Source organism: Neophocaena asiaeorientalis, unplaced genomic scaffold (genome assembly GCF_003031525.2).
Source record: "Neophocaena asiaeorientalis asiaeorientalis breed wild unplaced genomic scaffold, Neophocaena_asiaeorientalis_V1.1 scaffold540, whole genome shotgun sequence".
In the NCBI taxonomy this organism is placed as follows: domain Eukaryota; kingdom Metazoa; phylum Chordata; class Mammalia; order Artiodactyla; family Phocoenidae; genus Neophocaena; species Neophocaena asiaeorientalis.
This window is the reverse complement of record NW_020172141.1, coordinates 3,056,206-3,080,608: the sequence shown is the minus strand read 5'-3', so window position 1 is coordinate 3,080,608 and position 24,403 is coordinate 3,056,206.

Below are 24,403 nucleotides of genomic sequence, written 5' to 3'. Positions count from 1 at the left end.
AGAATGAATTCTCCAATCACTGAGATCCGGGTTTCTCAGCCTCAGCAGCGTTGGCCTTTTGGACCAGATCGTTCTTCACTGTGGGAGCTGTCCTGCACCTTGTAGGATGTTTAGCAGCAACCCACTGGATGCCAGCAGCAATTCCTACCCACCTCGTCCGTCCCACCATCGCGAGAGCCAAAAACGTCTCCTGCAGGGCAAAATCAGCCCAGCTGAAAACCGCCGAAGTAAACATGTCACCAAAAAGACAAAATTGAGCCGTTTACGACATTTACAAGATTATTCAGCAAAGGTCTGGGAAGCAAGGTTGACCAAGCTTTGACAGAAATAGAATATGCCCTAAGAATTCTCTACTCAGTCAAGTGGCTGCTCATCCACTTACTTTTCAAAGTCCGTAAAAATCAGTATGAAAATACAAATGCCCCAGTAATAAAATGAGCAAGGACACAAATAAAAAGTTTACAAAACAACCAGAAAATGCAAATATAAAAAAAAAAAAACAGAAAAAAGTGCAGCCTCATCAAATGAAAGTAATTTTAAAGATATTATTTTTCAAAGATCAAATTGAAAAATTGGGAAAAAAAGAAGGTAATATGCAGTGTGGGCTAGGAGTCCTCAAACATTTCTTATATTGTTCTGATGGCTGATTTGGACTTATGTATCAAAAATCATTTGTCTTAAAACAATCGTGTTAAAATCATTGTGAGTAAATGGAAAGATGTGTCTAAAAATGCTTATCGTACCGTTGCTTATAACAGGGAAGAACTAAGTTGAACATAAATATATTACAATAAAGGACTGATCACTACATCTATATGATAGTCATAAAAAGTCATTTTGAATAAGAATTCTTGTTAGCATGAGTAAAATTCTAATCGTGTTAAAAAATATATCAATGCACATACACACATACAGAGTGAGAAACTGACTAATTTAAGGTAATTATACCAAATAGCCACAGTAGTTATTCCTGAAAAGTAGGGTTTTGAATTTTTTTTCTTTTTGTGATCTTTCTATATTTACAACATTTTCCATATTCATCATTTACCATGACTTTCATAATTTTTAAAAGGCTATTTTGAAGTAAAAGTATAAACTGAGGAGAGATCTTCATTGAGCATTTACTCTGCATCTGGAGGTTAAAAATAAATCCGTTCCAATGGTTCTAACACCATATTAGAGTGAGGAAAACTATTCTGACCGATCCCTCTCTGCCAGTTCCTCTGTTCTTATTTGGGCTGACACTGGGCATGCAATATTTCAGATTCCACAGAATCACCCATGTCAGGTTATCATACTAGTCATGATAATTATGAGCTGTGTCCAAAAGCACCAAAATAATTCAAGGAGGTCAGCTAACAATGACTCCTGTCCCCTTTTAAGGATGCAGTGCAGTGATCCCCACAAGCCCTGGACTCAGCTGTTCGATTCAACAGCTCACGTGAAAAAAAAATCGCCCAGTTCCATGAGGAAATTTAAGTGCTAGAATATGATTTACAAAAATTAAATTGGCGAGGAATGTGGCAATAAAGGTGTCTAGCGTATTCCAGGGTGTTGGTGGAGAGATGATTTAAAGTAGCCGAGGGCAAGAGCGATTTAAAATCGACGACTGAGCAGTGAATATTTTCAGAGCCGTCTGAGTCTTGGGTTGGGTAGATGGCATTTTAGTTCAAAGGCTGTAGTCCATTTCAGGGTTTGACAGGAAAATGTAAGAGGCCAGCTGAATTCTTGCCAGAGAATATAACAAAGAATTCAGAATCCCATACCCAGCCCGGCTCACACAAAACAATAGTTCTTTTTTCCCTTGTTTGAAATGCAAACCCGTCAGTCACTTTTCTGTTCCTACAGTTGTAACTAATGAAATCATCTTTTCAGAGCTCTTAACAATGGCTTCCCTTTCTATCTATGGGTTGCTCTTTTCTTATTATTCTTGTTTCCACTTTCCCCCAAGAACTCCGGTCTCTTAAGACCGGTTACAGTGGCTGTAGCGTAAACATCATGTCCAGGACACATTGCTCTCGGTTACTTTATTAGCCTGGATCCTGAAGTGAGGAAGATGACATAGAACAGAGCTGGGGTATGCAACATGACTCAAAATGAAATCTTTGTGCTCCAAGCCATGGTTATTTGTGGTTGTTTTGTTATTGCAGCGTGACTTAGCCAAAGCTGGCTGATGCAGAGAAGAGGTACTTATTGCTGGAATTAACACCCATGGGTACACATGAGCTCCTAGTGTAATATCTGGCATGCAGGTGGTGCCCAATAAATGTTTGAAAGAGTAAATGCAGGGAAAAGTGACAGCTTTGTCATCTGCAGGCTATGAGACCATCAATTAATTTGTATAATTAATGTACAATTATGTGTAATTAAGGACACAGTAAGCTGTTCTGTTTGCCATTGGTACTGTTTTGATGCTCCAGAATGAAAGTGTTAAAGCACGGAGCAAGCTCTAAAGCGTTCTGCAGATAAGCTTACCCACTCAAGTTAGTGAGAATAAATATTATTTCTATCCCACCTACTTGGGGTGAGGAGTAGTCATTTATTTTCAGTTTATACACAAGTTAAAAGTTTTTCTTGTCTCTCAGCAAGGCATAAAGTAGAGAAATAGGGGTAAGTAGACATCAAGATGCCTAGTGTCTACACCTGGATGATTCATCAAGTAGCCGGTGCCCTTAGCCAAGAGCTTTCCTTCTCTAGACTTCCACTTTATCTCTAAAATAAAAGATTTACACTAGATTGCATACGAGTTCCTTTTCAAGTCTAGCATTCAAGTCGAACCACAGACCTTCTGAGGCTGGACTCCACAAAACTGTAATGGCAAATTCATCTCCATGTCTTTGGTTGGGGCTCCATCTGCCAACATTTCTAGATGAAAACTCAACAATGGTTCATTGCCCAGATGCTTCCAAATGTCCAGATGTTTGGCATGGAGACCTAGTGTGTGAGTGATTGACTAAATTGCTTCCTTTTTCATCCAGACCTTTTGTCTGGGTTCAGAGGCAACCCCTCTCTCCAGACCTGGAAGAGAATCTTACACTCGTGTGAGGACCTGAAGTAAAGGCCAAGAGGAAAGTATGGATTTTGAGCTCCTTTTTCCATGCACCGATTAAAGCTAACTGAGACTTCTTATAGATAAGAGGGCCAAAGATGTTTCACTCCACCCCTTTAATTCTGCTTTAATCTCTCAGTCTGAATGTAAGATTCATGATGCTAGATGCTGTCAGTTCCTAGAAAATATAGCGACTAATGAAATCAACAGGCAGATTCCGTTCAGCCTAGCCACCACGTGAGTCAAAGTAACAGATAAAAGGAACGAACATCTGAAAACCATCTCTCTCCTGTGGTCATTCCTCTCTCTGCTCTCTCTACATGCTTATCTGTGGGTATGCCTCAAAGCTCATTTCCTTATCTAGAGTTCTTCTTATTTATCGTCTTCACAAATACATCTATTGTCATAAATCGGTAATAGTCTCATCGTAAGTGTAGAGGGAGGATGGGCATACACCTAATCCGTCCAGACTCCGAAGCTTGTCTTTGTGTCCCCGTGGGGGAACACATTGCTGCTATTAAAAATGTGATACAGGGCTTCTCTGGTGGCTGAGAGGCCCGCGTACCGCAAAAAAAAAAAAAAAAAGAAGTGATACAGTTTTCAAACACCCACAAAAAGTGACATCTCTGGTGAAGCATAACATGCTTGTATTTTTTGGTGAAAGTAAATATTGTAAAATTACATCAAGATAGGAAATAAAGAAACAGAGAAAGGCCATTCACGAATTTAACAACTATTCTTTGATCACTCTGCCAGTGTGGCCGATGAGGAATCTCGTACTACGCTGCTAAATAACAAACTACCCCAAGCCCAGCATTTAATGCAATAAATAGTATTTAGCACGTGATTCTGAGGGGCAGCAGTTTGAGCTGGACCTCGGCTGGGCAGTTCTTCTAGGGGTCAGTCGCGCAAGTGCATTCAGTTGCCATGTGAGCTGGGACCAGCTCATCTTTGACAGTTTCCAATGGGAAGCACAGTCTCCTGTCTTCCAGCTGGTTATAAAGGCTGCTTCTCAAGTAACAGGCAGTGGTCCAAGAGACCATGCGAGTGTGTGAGGTCTCTTAGGCTTGGAAATGACACCGCATCGCTTCCATCGTATTCTAGGGGTCAAAGGAAATAAAATTAGCCCAGATTCAAGGAATAAAAAATGAGACTCAACATTTTGATGAGCAGAGCTGTAAAATCACATTGAAAAGAGTAGAGATAACACAGAGAGTGGAGAGTTGGGACCATTCCTACAAGGAGTCCCCCACACCCTTCCAGATACATTTCCTCTACCCTTACACACTCCAGGTTCTGTCCCAGGAGGCTGATTAGTACAGGCTACGTCAGCATATATATGGGTCTTGGTTTTGTATCCATTCAGTGAGCCTGTGCCTTTGGTTGGAGCATTTAATTCATTCACATTTAAGGTAATTATTGATATGTGTGTTCCTTTTACCATTTTCTTAATTGTTTGGGGGTTTGCTTTTGTAGATCCTTTTCTTCTTTTGTGTTTCTCACTTAGAGAAGCTCCTTTAGCCTTTGTTGCAGAGCTGGTTTGGTGGTGCTGATTTCTCTTAGCTTTTGCTTGTCTGTAAAGCTTTTGATTTCTCTGTTGAATCTGGATGAGATCCTTGCCGGGTAGAGTAATCTTGTTTGTAGGTTCTTCCCTTTCATCACTTTAAATATATCATGCCACTCCTTTCTGGGTTGTAGAGTTTCTGCTGAGAAATCAGCTGTTATCCTTATGGGAGTTCCCTTGTATGTTATTTGTCATTCTTCCCTTGTTGCTTTCATAATTTTTCTTTGTCTTTAATTTTTGTCAGTTTGATTACTATGTGTCTCGGCATGTTTCTCCTTGGGTTGAACCTCTCTGGGACTCTCTGTGCTTCCTGGACTTGGGTGGCTATTTCCTTTCCCATGTTAGGGAAGTTTTCGACTATAATCTCTTCAAATATTTTCTCGGGTCCTTTCTCTCTCTCTCTTCTCCTTCTGGGACCCTATAATGTGAACGTTGTGTGTTTAATGTTGTCCCAGAGGTCTCTTAGGCTGTCTTCATTTCTTTTCATTCTTTTTTCTTTATTCTGTTCCATGGCAGTGAATTCCACCATTCTGTCTTCCAGGTCACTTTTCCATTCTTCTGCCTCAGTTATTCTGCTATTGATTTCTTCTAGTGTAGTTTTCATTTCAGTTATTATATTGTTCATCTCTGTTTGCTTGTTCTTTAATTCTTCTAGGTCTTTGTTAAACATTTCTTACATCTTCTCAGTCTTTGTCTCCATTCTTTTTCCAAGGTCCTGGACCATCTTCACTATCATTATTCTGAATTCTTTTTCTGGAAGGTTGCCTATCTCCACTTCATTTAGTTGTTTTTCTGGGGTTTTATCTTGTTCCTTCATCTGGTACATAGCCCTCTGCCTTTTCATCTTGTCTACCTTTCTGTGACTATGGTTTTCCTTCCACAGGCTGCAGGATTGTAGTTCTTCTTGCTTCTGCTGTCTGCCCTCTGGTGGTTGAGTCTATCTAAGAGATGTGTGCAAGCTTCCTGATGGGAGGCACTGGTGGTGGGTAGAGCTGGGTGTTGCTCTGGTGGGCAGAGCTCAGTAAAACCTTAATCTGCTTGTCTGCTGATGCGTGGGGCTGGGTTCCCTCCCTGTTGGTTGTTTGGCCTGAGGCGACCCAGCACTGGAGCCTGTAGGCTCTCTGGTGGGGCTAATGGCGGACTTTGGGAGGGCTCACACCAAGGAGTACTTCCCAGAACTTCTGCTGCCAGTGTCCTTGTCCCCACGGTGAGCCACAGCCACCCCCCGCCTCTGCAGGAGACCCTCCAACACTAGCAGGTAGGTCTGGTTCAGTCTCTCCTGGGGTCACTGCTCCTTCCCCTGGGTCCTGATGCACACACTACCCTGTGTGTGCCCCCCCAGGAGTGGAGTCTCTGTTTCCCCCAGTCCTGTCGAAGTCCTGCAGTTAAATCCCACTAGCCTTCAAAGTCTGATTCTCTAGGAATTCCTCCTCCCGTTGCCGGACCCCCAGGTTGGGAAGCCTGATGTGGGGCTCAGAACCTTCACTCCAGCGGGTGGACTTCTGTGGTATAAGTGTTCTCCAGTTTGTGAGTCACTCACCCAGCGGTTATGGGATTTGATTTTATTGTGACTGTTCCCCTCCTACCATCTCATTGCGGCTTCTCCTTTGTCTTTGGATGTGGGTATCTTTTCTGGTGAGTTCCAGTGTCTTCCTGTTGATGACTGTTCAACAGTTAGTTGTGATTCCGGTGCTCTCGCAAGAGGGAGTGAGCGCACGTCCTTCTACTCTGCCATCTTGAACCAATATCTCCTGTCATCCTTACTGTCCGATTTTCATCCTTCATAGGATTTTCTGCATTAGAAAAATTAGAGTTAACTTTGTTCTCACTCCTATTCAATACTTGCTTATATTTACATGTAATGACTTACCTTAGAAGCTAGAGTTCCCTCTAATATTTACAAAGATGCTCTGAGCTCTCTAACTTATCTGGAAGAGATGATCGTAATGTACAACAACAGGGTTATAGGAAGAGTTAAATAAGACTATATAAATGGATCTGTTTTAACACAGTTTCTGGTCCATGGCTGGTGCCTCATAAGTGCTCATTTCCTTGTGTGGATACATAAGAAATTTAAAAACACATTTTGTTAGTTCATGTTTACTTATGTTTGTACCAAAGTAATATGCACACATGACAACTGTAGTAGAAGCTATGGGTGCTTCATTTGTTTCCCTGGGTCCTCACCCTGTGCCTGGTCCCCATAACGGCTGACTGGCAGTGTCTGCATCTTTGTGCCTGAGAGCTTGTTTTCTAGAACCACGGCAGGCTGCTCTGCCCCCTCATGTACAGTGGGCTGGAGGTGCTGGGAAATTAGCAACACCCTAATTTGCTATAGCTATTTGCTATAAGGCTGAAGGGAGCAGCCTTCAGCCAATGACTGTTGAGGATCAGTGTATAAATACCCCCAGGTCCCTTGCTTCTCAGATAATTATAAAGAGATAAAAGATAATTATAAAATGCTTGGATTACGTTATTTTCCAGTTTTCCTGTGGAAATAGCTTTAGTTGCTCATTGCAATAGCTGGTTTAATAACCTAGTCTTTAGTGGTTCTCTTCCCTATAACATTTCCCCCACTTTCTTGCAGGTAGTCTTTGCATCCCAGTAGACAACTTGCCTCCAAGACCTGATTCAAGGTCTACTTCTGGGAGAACCCAAACTATGACAATCACAGTTAAATAGCACAGAATAGCCTGTGATAAAAGCCAGGGATCTCACTCGTCAAGGACAATTTTTATGTTTTTCTTCAGTTCTGGTTTTTATTAAGGTGCCTTCATAACTGGAGATAAAATGCTGATATCTCTGTGTTTTGATTTAACCATTTTAGGGATATTTATAGACTCCCTCTTAGGAACGATGAATATTTAATCTTTTATGAGTCCACCCACAACGTTCAATGCTTGACATGCACATTTTTATATTTGGTTTTGTTATGGGCTACACTTAATTTTAAATCATCTATTTAAACCTCCGTTTCTCAATAAGTCAACTTCAGACAGTATATATTGACACCCGAGTTAATAAGATTAGGATGGACCCACCACCTTCTCCATCCCCCACTTCCATTCCCTGACTTTGGTCAACTATACCCTTGCTCTTACTGTGTCAAGGTCATTAACATTTATCCTCTGTCCACAGTGTCCGCACAGCCTTCTACACTTTGTCCATGATTTGATTCTGAGAGTCAAAAAACTATACTATATAGAATTTTATATTCTAAAAGTTGAGGAATTGTACCCACAAACACGTATCCCAATAATGTACATGCTGTGTATGTTTTTCACCTCTTAGGATTTACTATCAAACGTTGCTTTTGTTTTGTTAACAGTTGTTAAATACCCACCATGTGCCAGGTGCCACCAGGTAATAAAAATCCAGGGATGCCCCAAAGACTCCCAGTCCTGGCCTCAAAAGAACAGATAGAAAAGGTATAACCAAGCAAATAAAGGATGACCAACGCGTAAGTGTTCCAAAGGAGAAGTGCAGTGTGTTTGGTGAGCTTACAATAGGGAGACCAGGTTTAGACAGGAGGGTTAGGAAAGACCTCTTGGAAGAAGGGATATTTACTCTGAGACACAAGGTTGAGTAGATATTAGCGATTAGCATGATGTGTGGGTGAGGGTGTTTGGGGAAAGAGGGAGGAGCGAAATACAAAGTCCCTGAGACGGGTAAGAGCCTAACATCACGATGACGGTGAACTTTGGACTTTGGCTTTTATTCTAAGCATGAGTGGAAACCATGCAAGGGATAAGACGGGAGTCAAATGGTTCCAGGGAGCTGAGGAAGGGGATTCAAGGACCAACAAGGATGATTTCATGACTAATACATGAGATCACGTAGATTAAGTTCTTAGCAGAGTGTCTGGTGTATAGAAAGTGTTGGAGAAATACTAGGCATTATTATTTTTAATGATCGTCAATTGGAAGATGATTTATACTCTCAGAGGTTCAAGTGCCTCCCTTGTAAAATAAGGGTAATATCAACCCCAAAGTGTGAATACAAGACAGGAACCATATCATAAACTAGGAAGCATAAGTAATTTTTGTTCACGGATGAATGTGGTCAGCGGAGCGGTCTTGTTTCTCTTTCACCTTGAGAATATTTTCACTGGTGTAGAAATTGCTCTTGGCTCTCCGAAAGTAAACCAGAGTGTATGTGCAGCTTATCTGTGGAAGTGCCGCTGGCTTCCTTTGCTTTGACACAAGTGCTTTGCTTCCTGAACACTCCCCAGACCTTCTGCGTGGGAGTGGAGGTGTCTGCCAGGAATCGCAAAGTGAGTGTTCAGCCCGGTGCCTGTGCCTTGGCATTTTCCCCGCCACCATTGCCAAAGCATCCAAACCTGAAACTTAGTGGCACTGCAGGTTTAACGATCCACTGACAGAAGCTTTTAGAAACGTGTGGTTTCTCTTTGTGCCAACGGGGTGTTTTTCCTCTGGTCCCCATTTTCTGCAGGTGGTCCATTTAATTGAACTTCCAGCCACTACCTTGTGCTTTGATTTTTGCAAGGGAGAATTTACTTGTCTTCTCCATACATTTCAAATTCCAGAATCCTGTACATTTCCTGTGTTTTTCTCCTTCTCCCCTCATCCCCACTGCCTTCGAACTCCACTGCAAAAAGATTAAAAAAAAAATCCTACAGAATAAAAAATTTCCATGAATCTGAACTGAATCTGGCGTCATTTGTACCTGAGCAGCTAGTTGACTCTGTGGCTGGATGGTTTGCCTCAACACCTGAGATTTTTTTTTCAATGACCTTATTTTAATGGTCCGATTTGGACAAATCCTGGGTTCTTGCTGAAAGGGATACGTGAGACACGTCATTTCTCTAACTGGTGACACGAGTTTATGAAGTCTGTGCTAATCCAGTGAGGCGAAACTAAAGGAATGAATAGGAGTTTCCAGTTTGGACAAGCCCCAGCAGGGCTGAAGCCCAGGGCTCACACATCATCCCTGTGATTAGGAGAGGAAGGCTTCCTGGAAGAGGTGATGCTTCAAAGCAGCGGCTAGAGGATAAGAAGGCACGTATCCGGGAGGACCTTCCAGGTGCAAGAGGGGCCCTAAGGCAGGGCTGCGATGAGCAGACCCAGGAGGCTCGGAGTAGGCTGTCCTGAGAAGAGCCAAAAAGAACATCCCAGGTGAAGGAATATAGACAGCATGTCAGGGCCCAGGGCCCAGGGCCCGATGCAGGACTCGGAAACAGGTGAGAATCCACCCAGTGCACAGGTGTGCGTACACCTGAGTGTGACGTGGATGTGTGCACAGGTGCACATCAGCGATGTAAGCCTTAAGCTCCATGCTGGTGTTTCCGAGACAACCAGGCATCAGGCAGCCACACCATTTCACAATCCCTTCAGAGAGCTGAAGGGCACAGCAGTAGCGCTTTCTGGAGGTTCTGGGGAAGGAAAACAGGAATTAACAAGTAAGGCACTTTCTGGGCTGAGACGCCCTGTCCACCGAGGGGGGGTCTCAGTTTCCCTGGGAAGCAGCGTGCTGTAGTGACTGAGTCAGACAGGCTGTGAGATCGGGGGGAAAAAATCACTTAACATCTCTGTGCCTCACTTTTCTTATCTGTGAAATGAGAACTGTTGAGGTGCCTTCAGTCTGAAAGGGGGAGTATTCTTAGCTCCTGTTCCAAGACCAGGAAATATGAACTCGTGATCATTCCAGGAATGATCATCTATTATTAGTCATCTATTAGGTCACCTATTCGTTCAGGTCACAGAATGACAAGCTCTCTCCCTCTGACCTAGAATAACCCTCTCTTCTCTGCTGGTTGCCTGTAGACACAATGCCATTTGAGGGGGTCTCTCTGTTGAGCTTCTGATGCCGAACATGGGACCGAGGGATCTAGTAAAGTCTGGGATCCTAGTGTCTGTGGCCAGAGCATCAGAACATCCCAAGAACTCATAGGAGAGCCTGCAGGCTCCCAAAGTCAAGGATGAGGTTTGCTTCTGGTGCTGGAATTGGAGAGAGGGGAGGGACTGCAGAAAGGTGTGCTACGAGGTTTTCGGTCTTGTTTTGTCCTGTCTTTAGCTTGTGTTAAGTCATGGTCAAATACTTAATTAAAGCTTTGAAGCAGGTTTAAGGTATAATGCACCTTATATTTGTAAGAGCCCACGCCTTCACAAGAATAATAAAAGTTCGAGTTCAAGTTCAGACAGCTCAGTGGTTCATTGCTTTCTTTTAATTATTCTTGTATCTCAAAGGGCTACTCATCCTTGGAAGAGCTCTGACACTGATAAGATTCACAGATAACTGACCCCAGGAGGGTGTCTGGAGGATTAAATGAATTGTGGACAAAGAAGACGCTCCTGGGAGGCGGGTCCTTTCTTCTGTGCATCCCTGGGTTGGAGTCAACCCTCCCCTCCCGTGTGCCCTGACAGTGTGCTTCCTGAGTTTCTGGTCCAACGTCCTTCTGCTTCCTTCTTAGGTCAGCCCTCCAGCTGGACTGTACACCCCTTGAGAACTGGGGTCATGTCTTATTCATTTTTATAACCTTCACAACCAAATGTAACTAAAACATCAGGAAGGAAAAAGCCCCCATAATTAGAGCCTCTTCTATCTTGAGCAGCCCTCCTAATAACTTTCAGGGCTATGACAACGCATTTGCTGCTTCTCTGGTTTTTGAGAAGCCTTGCTTCATTTTCAGTCTTCCTTCCTACTTCTCAAAGTAATAGGAAGTGTAGGCTTCTTTCCAAATTTAAGTTTAAATGAACTTAGCTTTGACAGTGCTGTGAACTCTTGGTGATGGGGTCCATGAGAGATGAGCTGTGGTGTGTCATCAGGACACCAGACAGGAGAGAGGAAAAGCCCATTGTCTATCTGCATGAGGAGGCATCACCCTTTTTTTTTTTTTTTACACATTTCTGAATTTACTAAAAATGTATGCCTGCTATATTCAGTAATTAGTCAAAGTTCATTTTTAAAAGAAAATAGAACAATTTGTTAAGGGTATGCAATAAACCAAGGCAACTTGGATTAACTAATGAGCATTATGGGTTTGCACTATTTTTTTTCAGCTTTGCTTTCTTTTTTTTCCTTTTTTAAAAAAATTTCTTATCGGAGTATAGTTGCTTTATAATATTGTGTTAGTTTATACTGTACAGCAAAGTGAATCAGCTATACGTATACATATATCCCTTCTTTTTCGGATTTCCTTCCCATTTAGGTCACCACAGAGCACTGAGTAGAGTTCCCTGTGCTCTACAGTAGGTTCTCATTAGTTATCTGTTTTATACATAGTATCAATAGTGTATACGTGTCAATCCCAATCTCCCAATTCATCCCATCCCCCTTCCCCCTTGGTATCCATACGTCTGTTCTCTACATCTGTGTCTCTATTTCTGCTTTGTAAATAAGGTTGTCTATACCAATTTTTTCAGATTCCACATATATGTGTTAATATATGATTTTTTTTTTCTCTTTCTGACTTACTTCACTCTGTATGACAGTCTCTAGGTCCATCCATGTCTCTACAAATCACCCAGTTTTGTTCCTCTTTATGGCTGAGTAATATTCCATTGTATATATGTACCACATCTTCTTTATCCATTCCTCTGATGATGGACACTTAGGTTGCTTCCATGTCCTGGCTATTGTAAATAGTGCTGCAATGAACATCGGGGTACATATTGTCCTTTTGATCACAGACAAGTTCATCTTTTCAGCTGTGGCTGGTGCGATAATCAGGTGCTTTCTCTAGAACAGAGCTTCTCACAATGTGGTCCCTGGACCAGTAGCATCAATATCAATTTTTAAAAAAAATTTTTTTAAATAGAGTTTGTTTATTTATTTATGGCTGCGTTGGGTCTTCGTTGCTGTGCACAGGCTTTCTCTAGTTGTGGCGAGCGGGGGCAACCTCCTGAAGCAGAAACTTGTGGGATGGGGGCCCAGCAATACACAATAGCTGAACTACTGAATGCTTATCAACACCAGTGGCGGGGGGATGGCACCTGACAGCTTACTTCATTCTCCTATCGAAACAACTTTATCCTAAAAACAATTTTTGTGTGTCTTTGTGCTAAGCAAGTGGAATAAAACATCTCACGTAAGTCATAAACAAGTGGATTGAAATCATATCAAACCAATACATGACATATGAGCTCATAATGATACTAAAGAAATTGCTCACCTTTGGAATATTCTGAGAATTATCCCCATTATTTTGAAAATGTAAACAAAAGAAAATAATCATGCATCTATGTTGCCTTTTCTATATAATGTGTAGCACTGGGTAACTAAGTAATTAATGAGGAAAGTGGTATTTTAAGGAGTATTTCAGCTAATGAAGGAAGGAAGAATGCTAAGATTTGAGTCACCGTTTTGCAAACACTCATGAATTAATCTGGATTCAGGTTAGATTCACCCCCTCTGGATCTAACTGCCCATTTACACAAAATACAAGGTTCATGTTAAAGACACTACGGAAAATTCCACAGTGCCTGAAACGGCAAAATCCAGACTATGGGAAATTCTACAGGTCAAATATCCTGGTATCTTCAATACACATTTGCAAGAAGAAAGAAAGATCTGAAAGGAGAATCTTTGAACCTGGGGAGACATCTCAACCAAATTTTAAAAATCGTATAAGACTATCAGAAAAATATGAACACTATAAAACTTTTAATACATTAAGGATTTATTGTACATTTTAAAAAGTGAGAGTAATATTATGATTAAGCTTTTAAAAATCCTATCTCTGGAGGTAGATACTGAAATATTTATAAATGATTCATGGCTGGAATTTGCTTCAAACTGTTCAGGGGCCAGGGAGAAGTGAATAGGGGTATAGATGAAACAAGATTGGGCAGGCACTGATAATCTTTGAAGCTAGATGATAGATACAGTAAGTTCACTATAGTCTTCTGTCGATTAACACTTTTTGATATGTTTGAAATTTTCCATAATAAAAGCTTAAGAAAAACTTGGAAGCAACCAAGATGTCCTTAGTAGGTGAAGTAAGCCAATAGATACATAAGCAGTGGTCCATCCAGACAATGAAATATTATTCAGCACCCCAAAAAAAAATGAGTTATCAAGCCATAAAAAGATACGGAGGAACTTTAAATGCATATTACTAAGTGTAAGAGGCCGATCTGAAAAGGCTATATATGTTTAATTCCAATTACATGACAGTCTGGAAAAGGCAAAGCCATGGAGACAGAGCACAGAGGATTTTTAGGGCAGTGAAAATACTCTGATATTTAATGGTGAATACATGTCCTTATGCATTTCTCCCAACCTGTAGAATATACACCACCAGGAGTGAACCCTAATGTAAGCTGCAGAATTTGGGAGATAATGCTGTGTCATGGTAGGTTCATCAATTGTAATAAATGTACCACTCTGGTGGGGGATTTTGATAGAAGGGGGGTAGGAGCAGGGGGTATGAGCAAAATCTCTATAACTTCGTCTCAACTGTGCTGTGAACCTAAACTCTTTGAAAAGTAAGGTCTTAAAATACACAGACACACACATTAGTCATTAGGGAAATACAAAATAAAACCACAATGAGATACTACCACATACCTGTTAGATGGGCAACCAATAATAATAAAAGGCAACACCAAGTGGAGGAGCAGCTAGAACTCTCACTGACACTGCAGGAATGCAGCAATGATACACAGGCACTTTGGAAATGAACTTGGCAGTTTTTTGGGTTTTTTTTTGCGGTACGCGGTCCTCTCACTGTTGTGGCCTCTCCCATTGCGGAGCACAGGCTCCGGACGTGCAGGCTCAGCGGCCATGGCTCACGGGCCCAGCCACTCCGCGGCATGTGGAATCTTCCCGGACCGGGGCATGAACCCACGTCCCCTGCATAGGCAGGCGGACTCTCAACCACTGCGCCAGCAGGGAAGCCATTGGCAGTTTCTTTTAAGTTAAACATAAACTAACCATATGATGAGCAATTCCATGCCTGGGCATTCACCCAAGAGAAATAAAAACATGTTCACACAAAAACCTGTATGCAAATGTCTAATAGTAACTTGATTCCAAAGTTCCCCAAACTGGAAACAACCCAAATGTCCTTCAACTGATGAATGAATAAACCACGCATAGTCCTTCCATACAATAGAATTCTATTCACCAAGAAAAAGGAATGCAGTACAGAGACACGCAACAGCATGGATAAATCTCACAAGCATTATGCTAAACAGAAGAAGCCCAACTCAAAAGGCTACACACGTGTGACTCCATTTTTTGACATTCTAGAAAAGGCAAAACAATGGGCCCAGTGGGTGGTGGTGGGGTTGACCACTAAGGGGCAGGAGGGAATTTTAGGAGGTGATGGAACGGTTCTATGCCTGAACTGTGGTGCTGGTTACAAAATGGTGTGATTTGTTGAAACTCCTAGAATTGTCCCATCTTCAAAGAGTGAATTTGCTCTGTGTAAATTCCACGAGATTTTTCTTTCCTTAAGTTCCAAATGCAGATCTCTGTGAGATATAACACTGGACTAAAAGCCAGTGACATTAAGATGAGGTCAGTTGGCCAACAACTGCCAGGGGATGGTGTTCTGACCCTTCCTGATTTTGGAGAACAAATGTTAAGGGTGGTGGAGCGCCCGGGACTTGAGAAGGGAAGAAAGGCTGGGGGAGGGTGGGGGACAGGCAGGGGACCAGCTGGTGGAGCTTCCTCTGGAGACCCAGGCCAGCCCCATTGCAGTCCCTCGGGGCACTTGAATAAGCCATTCATTTGCTAATGATTCTTTGGGAGCAGCTTACCCGGAGCCCTGGTGCCCAACCCCCGCCCACGGTCCCACATACCTCCGGTGCTCATTAAATTATTTTCCTTGATTTGCCAGAAATATATTCCGAGACCAAAATGATACGTCATAGGTATACTCGCTCAGCCCTGCTTCAGTGAAAAGCCGGATGCAGCCTCGTCCTAAAGTTCTTTCCCCTGGTGTTTCGCACACGCGGTGCCATGTGGCGGGAGAACGCGGGACCTGGGATCCGAATTCAGGGGCTTCGGTTCAGGACGCGTCACTGATGGGCATCGTCCCTTCCTGAAGCCTTAGTTTCACCACCTGTCAAATGGAAATCGTCGTTCTCAGCAATAATGCACTGTCTGTATTTGTAAGCGATTTGTAATCTGGAAAATGTTATTTATGCGGGGAAGCACCGGCAGGGACCTGAATCCCCTCAGCCGTGACCTGGGCTCCCTGGACGGCTCAGACCTTTGTTCTACCGTTTTTTACATCTGTGATATGATACGCGCCTCCTCGGGAGGATCCCGGTTCCCACTAATGCAGCCCCTAACAATGGCTTCGATGAAACAGATAAGCGAAGAGGCCAGAGGGTCTTCGGAAAGAAAGGGAGCTTGTAGCTTTTCAAGTTCAATGAGGCTTAGGAGGTTGGAAGGCTCTCCACATAAAGGCCTGTTTAAAAGAGCGCCCCGGATTCAAAGCCCGGGCTTTCCCAGACCCCTGACCACTTGCAGCCGTGTGTGTACCGTGCCTTGCGTTCCCTTCTCTGTCATTATTTCACCCCAAGCCTGGACCCCAATCTGTAAGGACCCAAATGGATTACCTGCAAGGTCTGACTGCCATCAGCCTTGGGAACCCCGGGCGGCAGGTGCAGTCCGGTGCCCCTATCCCAGCTCGGGGACTTGATGTATGCAAATTCTGGGGCCATCAGGCCGGGGACAATGGAGCGTCCTTAATCCCCCCAGGCGAGGGAGGGGGAGAGCCCTCGTCTGCACCCCTCCCCCCCCGCCGAAACCTCCACAGGACGGAGTTCTTCCTGCACCTTCAAAGTGTGCAGCCCAGAGGGAGCTCCCAGCTCCAGCTGGGACCCCTGGGAGGCTCAGCGCAGTGCTCAGGGGGCTGAGAGGGGACCCTCAGGGGTTCCTCCTTCTTGGTGAAAACAAGCAAGCCCTGGAGGGGGCAAGGGGCTTGTCGGGGGTCTGATTAGGCTGTGCAGGCCGTCGGCCTCCAAGGTGCATTTATTTATGATTTATTCCACCCAGGCAAAAACCCCACCTCTTACCCTGCTTGGGCCAGTGACTCTCCCCTTGGTGACTGAGACAGCCCTGGCCCCTCCGAGGATCCAAAGCAGAAGGAAGGTGGCTTCTGTCTGAAAGGCTTAGATTAAGTCACCACCACCAAGGGGACCAGGGCTCCTGTCCCCACCTTAGGTCTCAGAAACCCTCTTTCATGTTCACTCTTTAAACTATGCAAGTCACCACTCTGCTAGGGCACCTAGGGCACTCTGCTAGGGCACCATCTTTCCATAAAGATGGAAAATGCATGGTCCCCGACCCCCCCGTAAAAATGAATTTGCCCCTCCCAGCTCCTCTCTCAACCCACAGAGCAACTCAGCCTTCAAAGTGCATATGTTTTTACGCAAGAAAAAGTGCGACGCAGCCTGCATACAAATTAGGAAAGTTTACAAGAGAGTCTCACATTGTTCAGGTTCTGCCAGTATTTCCTGTTCTTTCTTCCTCCTTCCAGACGCTTTACCTACCAGGCCCTTTCTTTCACTAAACTCCAGTGATCACTGTTCTGGCCTCAGGTAAGCACCAATACCCCGCTTCGATGCTGTTCCCAGAACTCTCCTGGATTTTGTGCCACTTTCTAGAACACAGCTCACTTTAACACAGGAGGAGGTGCCTTAGGGAAACCCCGAGGTTCCCTCCAGGTCTGAGATTCCGTGACTCAGGGACAGTGCAGAGCTCCGCTAATGCTGCGGCATGCACGTCTGGTGTCAGATGCCACTTAGGTTTACCCCCAGGACAGGAACGGAGCGCTTAGGCTGATGCCTTTTGAACGAGAAGACTAAACGTCTCCCCTTATGCTTTCTTATCTCCGGGAAGACTTGTTTCTTAGACACTATGGGTCTCACTGCAATTAGAAGAGGCTCCTGGCTGGCTTGTGGCTCTGGTACTGGGTGTGGGACACCGTGACCCTCTTCGGACACCTTGGCTGTGCCCGAGTTTGAGCCCATCCAGCAGCAGTTTGAGCCCATGGGTCTCACTGCAGTTAGAAGAGGCTCCTGGCTGGCTTGTGGCTCTGGTACTGGGTGTGGGACACCGTGACCCTCTTCGGACACCTTGGCTGTGCCCGAGTTTGATCCCATTCCTGTGCATCCAAGGAATTGCACAGACGTTCACTCCCCTCCACCAAAAGCTGCAGAGATGCCAAAGGCGCCGGCCCCTTTGCACTCCTGATACGGGAGAGTCCGGCTCCTTACTTTCTAACGTTTTCAGATTCAAATGATCATGTCAGTTAGCGATAGGAAATCACCATTAGGTCATTTTTCCTATCCTCTCAGGGGCTGAAGTGGGATCAATGTACATTCTCCAGCCCTTTGTTCCCCTTGTCTTAAATGACGTAAGGAATGGTGCTTCTATTCTTGAGAGAGCATTACATATTCTAATAGATTTTCACAGTTAAGAAGGCCTATCATCTTTGGCCCAAAGTTTCCTTTCTTGAAATTCATTTCATGACTTCATTCTTTGGGTCTCCTTGTACTGCAGCCTCACACTGCGGTTTAGATCCTCAAGATGCATTTCTTAGCATCAGTTCTGTGAGCGAGATACATGAGCCCAGCCTGCCCGGGATGGAAACAAGTCCAAGTGGACCAAATCTTTCCTTCCCAGTACAAGTGGAAAGGATTATAGAAACAGATGAGTGGGTGATACTGACCCAGAGCCTGGGGTGTCGTGGGTCAGAGATCCCGTTGGAATTTTTCTCTAGATTGTTTATGATTCAAACAATGTAAATTGTTCTGTTCCATTCAGAAGGGCCAGGCACACCAACTAGAAACATCCCTTTTGCTTGCTGTGTTTCCCAGCCGCATCCTTCTGTACCAAACACCACCTGTTTCCATCTGGGGATAAAGATGGCAGTGGGGGAAATCAAGGCTCTCGGGGGCTGGGAGGGGAAGAGTATTCTCACTGGGGTCCCATAGGATGTGACTTTTTCAGTCCCTCTTCAGAGACCCCCAAAAGTCTCATTTTCCAAAGATGCCCACGGAGTATTGGCTTGTTCACAGGCTGTAGATACTTTGTTCAACTCTGTGCTTCTGATTGGTTCTACAGAAAATTGGCAAATCATTTGCAAATCTGGCCAGAACTGTTTCTGGACTTTTCTTTCAGTACTTTTCTCAACTCCTGGCAAGCTGGCTTGGAGACCCGCAAACCCTGCCCACCGCCCCCATACCTCTGCGCTTCCCTTTTAGACTTCTTTCCTTCCTTGACTCTTGACTTCCAAGTCATTGGAAGGGATTCTGATAAATTAATTCAAAGTCAAGTTGCCCTTGAGGGACAAGGCTGTGTGGCTAGTTTCCATCCTCAGTAGCTTGCACAAGACTTGTCTGTGCAAAGTAGGTGCTTATTCGATGTATGGTAATTCAAAGAGGCACTACTGTTTTCACTAAAAGATTTCAAAGATGTAGCTCATTCTTTAACCTTCTTTCCTTCCCTTCCTCCCTTCTTCCTTCCCAATCTCCATTCTTCTCTTTACAAATATTGTTGAGCGTGTAAACACAGCAAGCGCATTTTGATCTTCCAGGGATACAGGAGAAAATAAGACAAACAAGGTACTTTTGTGAAACTTGTGTCTGTTGGGGAAATGACAGTAACCAAGTCTAGGCAGGAGTATGTGCGGTAAGTTCAGAGCGTGGCCGGTGCTGTGAAGAGCATCACCTGTGTGATATCCTGCAGCTACAGGGTATCAGTGGGGACAGGAGGTATGGGGAGAGGAGCCTCCTTGGGATTGGTGACAAGAAAATCTCTCCAAAGTGACATTTGAGCTGAGTGTTGACCACCAAGAAGCATTCACCTATGTGAAGCTCTGGGGGCAGAGAGTGCCAGGCGGACTGTAAAGTGGGATCATAAACGTTCTTGCAGGGGAGGTAATTGGGAAGTAAGTAGGAGGCGATGAGGCTGGAGTGTGCTGAGCTGGCAGTCAGATCTCGTTGGGACCTCCTGCATCAGTGTGAAGTCTTGTAGACCATAGAAACAAGGATGCACTTTAATTGGAAAGATTATCCTGTACCGTTGTCATGTTGCATCTGTCCTGTCCCTGCTTTGGCTGTTCTTTTAAGCACTTATGACTGTGTTACAACTCGCTCAAGACTTAGTGCCTTAAAATAACAGTCGCCACGTATGATCTCAAAGCCTCTGTGGCTCAGGAGTTCAGAGGCCCTGGCTGGGCAGTCCAGCCCAGGGTCTCCAGTTCTGCTCGTCGGAAGGTTCGACGGGGGTGGGAAGATGTCCTCCCCAGGCGGCTAACTTACGTATCCGGTGCTGCCTGTGGTCAGAGGCCTCAATCCTGGCCATGTGAAGCCCTCTGTGGGGCTGCTGGAGTGTCCTCAGGACATGGGGGCTGGTTTCCTCCAGAGTGAGTGATCTGAGGGAACGAGGTGACTGGACCTCGGAAGTCACACGCCATTATTTCGACAGCATCCTCTAGGTTACACAGGTCCGCTGTGGGTCTACAAAGGGCATGGACACAGGAGGTGAGGGTCATTAAGGACCAGCCACGGGGCTGCTTGCTTATCTGTGCTTAACGATATTTATGCTGGATAATTTCCAAGATCTTTTCTAAGTCTAGTATTTTGGGGTGATAACTTCCATGAATACTCATGTTCTCAAAGGATTCTGGGTTTAATTATGTCATTCCTCTGCTCCAAGCAAAGAGCGTGAGAAGATGGATAAGAGGAGTAGGATGAAGCTCATGGTCCCCTCCAATCAGACCACAAAATACACTCTGAGGCTTACACTAGAGCCGACACAATCCCGACTGCAGGGAGGAAAAAACAGACCTGTTGAGATTTATGACTCACCTCGTAGGATGGACTTGGCAAGCCTGAGCTCACCCAATATTCCAACAAACCAGGGTTGTCTTCTCTGTTGCTGCTGGGGCTTCTTCAAGCCACACACGTACCAGTGTTACTGGCGGGAAAACGTTATGAGAGGGCAGCCTGACAATGTGGCATTGTTCTGTGGGATTTATGACCGGGTTTTAACAAATGACTCTTTATCCCATGTGTTTTTCCCTGGGTTGTTCGCTACGCCTCAGTGTGGGCTCGAGGGGGATGTTTGGGAACACCTGTTTTTCTGTTGTGTCTCCAATATTTCTCAGTACATCTTTCCACTCTTCATTGGCACTGTCCTGGCAGCATTCTGCAGATGGAATGTGGTTTTACGGCAGTCTGGGGGAGTTGGCAGTGGCAGTTCCGGTGGCAGCTGTGATTTAGTGGCAGAGAACGTTCCAGAGTTGAATTTGCCCCAGCAAACTCCTGTTGCCACTTGGCATGGGATGGAACAATGTCAAAATTTGGAGACAGGAGAAGAGGGTATTGTATGTCAGCCAGGGTTAAGGGGGAAAATATCTTTCAAAAGTTAAAAAAAATTCTTAAGGAAATACATCATTGAATCACTATGATTTGTCAGGAAACTGGGGTTCAAATCCTAGTGTCTTACTCTCTATGTCTTAGACAGGGACTCATAATCTCTGTGCTTCTGTTTTGTCATCTATTGAATGGATATGAGTATCTTTGTTTGCCTACTGTGAGAATCAGATGAGAAGGCTATAATTATTAGAAAGTACTTTCAAATGTATTCACAGTTGCAGGGGAAGAGGCCATAGTAGGAACATGGCTTTGCAAGCAGTCAGCTCTGGATTCAGATTTAGTTTCTGCAAGATACATGTGCCCCAATGTTCATAGTAGCCCTATTCACAATAGCCAAGGCATGGAAACAATGGGAGGGAGGAAGATGCAAGAGGAAAGAGATATGGGAACATATGTATATGTATAGCTGATTCACTTTGTTATAAAACAGAAAGTATCACACCATTGTAAAGCAATTATACTCCAATAAAGATGTTAAAAAAAAGAATATGAAAAAGAATATATGTATATATAACTAAACTACTTTGCTGTACACCGGAAACTAACAGAACACTATACATTAACTATACTTCAGTAAAAAAAAAATAAAAATTAATTAGTTTCTACAGTTGAGTTGTGACTTAGTCCCATGCTTCTCAAACTTGAATGTGCTCACAGATCCCTTGGGGGCTAGGTTAAGATGCAGATTCTGATTCAACAGGGCTGGGCTGGGGGGCCTGGGGTCTGCATTTCCTGGTGCTAACTAAGCTGCTGGTCCTCACCTGGAGGGCAAGGAGTTAGCTTCCCTAAGCTAGGGATTCTTAGCCCTGGTTGCCCGTTGGAACAGTCTTGGAGCTGTAGAAAGATCCAATGCCTAGATTGCATCTCAGTTCAATTAAATCAAGATATCTGAGGATGGAACACAGCATCAGCATGTTTGTCCTAAGACTTGGTTTATTAATCTGCAAAACAGGAAAAGAATCATCTTCCCCTCATAGACTTATATTGGGATGCAAATTTTATAAGTATCTTCGCACAGTGTCTGTGTTATAAAAAACTATCACCCATGTATAGGTAGTATAGTGAGTTTCAATTGACAGAGTCCTTGTACATATCAATTCTCAGAAAACCATGGGAGATAATTCTATTTTCCAGGCTCTGAATTGGGAGATTGGGATTGACATATATACACTATTTATACTATGTATAAAATAGATAACTAATGAGAACCTACTGTATAGCAGAGGGAAATCTACTCAATGCTCTGTGGTGACCTAAATGGGAAGGAAATCCAAAACAGAGGGGATATATGTACACGTATAGCTGATTCACTTTGCTGTATGGTAGAAGCTAACACAACATTGTAAAGCAACTATACTCCTATAAAAATTAATTAAAAAAAAAAAAAGCGTCCGCAGCAGGAGATGGTATAGCTGAGACTTGAACCCAATCTCCTCACTCGCTTCCGGGAACAACTGTGTGACTGCACATGGCGCAACTATGTAAAGTATCGCCTAAACACCTCTTCCTTGGGATGTAAAGCTGCCTACGTAGAGTATTATCACCACAGAGGTAGCCGTCCATTCCTGGATTTCAGTCACTTCACATCATTCTTTTTTTAATTAATTAATTTATTTTTAAAATGAAGAATAGTTGATTTCTGATGTTGTGTCAGTTTCAGGTGTATAGCACAGTGATTCAGTTATACATATACATGTATCTATTCTTTTTCAGATTCTTTTCCCTTATAGGTTATTACAAAATACTGATTAGAGTTCCCTATGCTATACAGTAGGTCCTTGTTGGTTATCTATTTTATATATAGTAGTGTGTATATGTTAATCCCAAACTCCTAATTTATCCACCCCCCCCCACCCCGTGTTTCCCCTTCGGTACCCATAAGTTTGTTTTTTATGTCTGTGAGTCTGTTTTGTAAATAAGTTCATTTTTGTATCATTTTTTAGATTCCACATATAAGTGATACCATATGATATCTGTCTTTGTCTGACTTACTTCACTTAGTATGATAATCTCTAGGTCCATCCATGTTGCTGCAAATGGCACTATTTCGTTCTTTTTCATGGCTGAGTACTATTCCATTGTATATATGTACTGCATTTTCTTTATCCATTCATCTGTCGGTTGATACTTAGGCTGCTTCCATGTCCTGGCTGTTGTAAATAGTGCTGCTGTGAACACCGGGGTCTGCTGTAGTGAGGAATGAGCCACGGCTGGAATTTACTTCCCTTATTCTCTAAAGAGAAGAGGATGCTCTGAATACACACCTGTGAAAGCTGTGTCTATCCAGCCTGCTCCAGGAATGGATCTCACTTTAGTTCAGAAGGAAAGGATGTCAATATAGGGCTTGATGTTGGATGAAGCAAAGAGAAATGGCCTTTTTGGGGGGCAAGCCACCCCTTTTGTTCCTGAGCTTTAAAGTGGGTAAGTTGCCATTAGGAACCAACGGAGCATCCCTGGGTCCCTCTGACTTGCTGCTTCCCTTTGTCCCTCTTCCCCTGGAGGATGCAGAAGAATTAGAGAAAAATGAAACCGGTGAGAAATCACTTTTTTAAAAAATCCATCTTTACTGGAGTTCTGAAAACAAATTTGGGGATTCCTAAAAGGGCATGTGGTCTCTTTTTGTTCCAGGGCTGAGGTTAGCCACAGAAGTAGGGCCTGGAAGAGCCGATGTTGTAACAAATTATGCAAGCAGCCTACCGGGATGAGATCATTTCAACTTGGGTGTTTAAAAGCGCCTGAACATCGCATGCAAGGAACTCATCAGATCCCAGCAAAGGCTGGCATAGCACACTCTGAGATGCTCTCAAGGAATTTAGGGATTGCGCCCTGGAATGTTCCCCTTTCCTGTTCCATCCTGATGATTGAGAGAAATGGCTTGAGGGAGAAGAAAATCTTCTGTTTGGCAACTGTGCCAAATAATGGATCGAAAATAGTATTTTAGATGTAATTGCTGTGTTTTCAGAATTGGTAGAGACCGAGAGAGCTCTTATTTATTTTGAAAAAAAGGAACTAAATAGAAAATAGCTGTGTTATTGAACAAGCCACTGAAACACACCACACAGGGGAATTATCTTCTAGTTGCTGACAACCTAATGTGGGTTTCCTTTCTCGTCATAGGCTTAGATATGAATCCAGAGCTGACGAGTTTTCCCTCTTCTGGGATATTTCCTCTTTGTAAGGGTGCAGAGATATTAAGACACCTTGGCTATTCCCTTTTGTCCTGGCGAGGTCACCAGAACACCCAGATAATCAATTACAGGATATTTTGGCTAGACCAGGTGTAGGTAGGTGTCCCATCCTTGTGGGTGGACAGAACTATCCCTACCCTGGTAACAAGACCGTTTGGTAGGGGAGAGATGAAGCTCTTGGCTCATTTGATGTGAGGCTCAAAGTTACACGTCTGGCGGGCTGAGTTTTCCCATTTGGGGC